Here is a 3,260-nt window from a genome sequence, read left to right as displayed (position 1 = left end):
ATTGGTCAAACCTCCTCTCGGGGTGGTCCCCAGTGGCTCAAACCCCTACTGATGGGTAGACGGTGGTGGGAGGTATTCATAGAGGGGTCACACGAACCACTTCCAGACAGGTCATCCTGCCCCGGAACTCCCCCTGATTGGTCAAATCTTCTCTTGGGGCGTTCCTATCAGGGCGAAACCCATCCCGATTGGTAGAGGACAATGGGAGGAGTTCTTAGAGGGGTCACATGACACACATTGCTTCCGGTCATTTGTCTGCCTTGACCCTGGAAGTAATACCTCATGGCTTGGGACTTCCAGTGACCGGTGGGCAAGGCTTACGAGGGCCAAGGGTGGGGTTAACGTTTGATTGACGGTAGGGCCCTTATACTACTGGAGCGCCTTCTTCTGTTTCTCTCCCACTTCATTCCCCAAGCACTCGGCCAGGACAGATGTCATTTAGGACCTCAGTTGCCACCAGCTGGACAGAGGGACTTGGGTCTTTCTTGAGGAACTGGAGAGCTGAAATGACAGAGGACAACATGCTAGTGTACAGACTGTCAAATCACAGCTAAGCGTGATCACAGAATCTTGAACTACCAGAGCTGAATGATCACATTGTAAAATGTGAAACTGGGCTCAGTCCTTCTATTGGGATGGAAAATACATGAGAGATGAATATGCCTCACTTTTCATATTGTCACCTGTGCCTGAACTAGCTGGAGACTTACTATCTCTGAATACCATGCTACAGAAGCTCTCCAATACAAAGAAAGCTTTAGGTTCCTCCATTGGCCCCCTTCCATGCTCCCAACAAGTGGGGAGGCCCTGACTCGACCAGAAAGTCATCCACTCTGCTGTAAATGGAAGAAGGTCCATTGTTTCAATAGCTTCCACTTTTAAGTTTATTTTCCATCTCTATTCAGGAGCCACGGTCTGAGCTCCAATAACCCTGGAATTGAACAGAGACCAGGTCCAAGCTGGTTTGTGCAGGATGCAGGGCACCTACTGGAAGAAAAATTGCTGGTGGGAAATTTGGGGGAGCAGAAAGTGGCTCCAATTTCTCCTCACCTGGGCAGTCCACAGAGAGCCAATAAAGCCCAAAGAGTGGATAGCACTGGCTGCGGAGGGGGCCTTGCCAGGACAACCAGGAGATGCACGGACTCACATCACACCCCCTGCAGCTGCCTCCTTCAGGGGAAATTAAAGCTGACTTTCTACTGGGCAAGACTGAATTTGTCCTTGGATGTGTGGCTGATGCACTTTGCACCAGTGGTATCGGTTACTGCTGCTTGTCAGCTAAATTCCTTTAGAACTCACGGATGAGCAGAACTTCAGCTGTATTTATTACTTACACATCAGCAGATGGTCCAGGTTCGGCCATTTCATACGCTGCCTGTCTGTGTGTTCCAGGATGATGCCTAAATACACAATGGAAAACAAACAACAACAATAAAACCTTCCCTTGTTGAGTGCAAAGTGATATTAGCAGCCCCTAGACAGGTCTTTGGCCTCTCCTACTGTGGACCTAAGGGTGAGCTGTGGGCAAGAGGATGCTAGTGCAGTTTAGAGTCCACACTGAAGAGAATGAGAAAGACTTTTTTTTTTTAAGAATGTTTACACAAAACCCATTTGCTTTAAAGAGTCTGTGTTCCTCTTGCCACTGCTGTCAGTTATTGGAGACATACTACGCTAGTGTCTTGGTCTAGTGGTCTGAGCAAAGGCCTGGGGCCAGGAATAAGTGAGTTCTAAGCAGGGATCCCACAAGGTGACTGACAGGTGGGACTTAGGCCCAATGCCTGCCTGTCTCACCTGGGTATGCTTGGGAGAAGAGGGCACAGGGCCAAAGCGGAGGAACCTTTTGCCTCCTTGACAAGGTGGTGTGGCCAGGAACCTGAAAGAGCAGGTGCTGAGGGCAGGTGGGCTGCATGCCTCCCAATGATGAAGTCGTAGTGAAGAGCACTGAGCAACACTGTGGGTGGGTCTGCACTTTGAGCAAGGGGGATCACTCCCAGTTCAATGGGACAGGCCCACACTACCTCGGACAGCGCTCGCATGCTAAAATTAGAATGTAGCAAAAGCAGCACGAGCAGTGGGAGGAGCTAGCCACCTTGAGAATCGACTTTGGGGTTTGGATGGGATCATACTTGGGGTGGTTAAACTTCCTCCTGCTCCTGCCATCGCAGCTACTCTCTATTTTTAGCACTCAGGGCTAGTGCGGGTATGTTTCATCAAGCTGGGAATTAGCCCCCCAGCTCCAAGTGTAAACATGCCCTATGAGACAGTGTCCCAGCCTCTACTACTAAATGACTGCACCGTGCTTTCCCTGCAACAATCCCAAAGCACTTTATAGCAAGTCATGATTTCCTCCGACCACCACACTGGAGAGGTAGGGATATTAACATCCCCATTTATGTATGGGAAGCTGAGGCATAGAGAGATTAATGGCAGCTCAGTGCTGCACAGTGGGATTTTTTTCTCTCTCCCTCAATGGGAATACCAAAAGGGACACTGGGCATCATCTCTCACCAGCTAACTTGACTGCAACTGCCCGGATCTCTTCCCATCTGCTAAAGAAGTACATGATGGTGCTTTTGTACAAGTTCTCCAGCAGCTCAGCATTCTCTTTGGCCTAGAGGAAATCAAGGACACATGACCTCTCTCTGGCTAGAAGTGCCCTTTGACTGCCAGCACATGCTTTTACGAGCCACAGATAAATCAGAGAAAGAACAGGTGACTGGGTGGACGTGGGAAAAATGGGGATCTGTGGCAGATTTACATTTCCCATCACCCTCAGTCATATATCCCACTCTGACCGCTATTTCCATTACCCATCACACATCCCCCCCACACCTCTACACCACCACATACCACTCCAGTCAAGAATCTCAGACACTTCAACAGCTCACTCACAAGGTGTCTGCAAATGTCCACCTGGAGCTCTTCAGGCTTCAGCTCGGCTGTGCCATCAAGGTGTTCATTCACGGCAGTTTGGAGCCTCTTCAGTCCCAAAAACGGGACACAGAGGTGAAACGTAGCTCTGCATTCCTGAAAAAAAGGAAGCGTGTCACACCATTTAATTGTTCCCTACTGAGTGCTTTGGTCATTCAAAGGGAACTCATCTGCTTGACTGCTCATCTATTCCGGGATAAAAAGGGATTCATCTGGATGTAATTGGCAGAAAACATGCAGGAATGACTAATAGAGGGGAGAGCTTCCACTGCAACCTGGAGGTAGCATCAATGTCTTTTTGGAACAGATCTACCTACGAAAGCTGCTTC

At 49.3% G+C, this 3,260-nt stretch overlaps 1 long non-coding RNA gene across 1 annotated transcript; it reads right to left on the bottom strand.

Annotated features, from left to right (window-relative positions):
- Window positions 1-383: 383 nt before the first annotated feature.
- Window positions 384-2,598, bottom strand: LOC142069628 (uncharacterized). Its single transcript, XR_012665562.1, has 3 exons — window positions 2,509-2,598; window positions 1,335-1,400; window positions 384-501 (listed from the first exon to the last, which is right to left on the bottom strand). It is a non-coding gene; the product is annotated as an uncharacterized LOC142069628 (long non-coding RNA).
- Between the last annotated feature and the right edge of the window lie 662 nt (window positions 2,599-3,260).

This window comes from Caretta caretta, chromosome 20 (assembly GCF_965140235.1).
Source record: "Caretta caretta isolate rCarCar2 chromosome 20, rCarCar1.hap1, whole genome shotgun sequence".
NCBI classification, from domain to species: domain Eukaryota; kingdom Metazoa; phylum Chordata; order Testudines; family Cheloniidae; genus Caretta; species Caretta caretta.
Note: the sequence above shows the minus strand (reverse complement) of the source record. Positions and strands in the feature narration are given on the sequence as shown.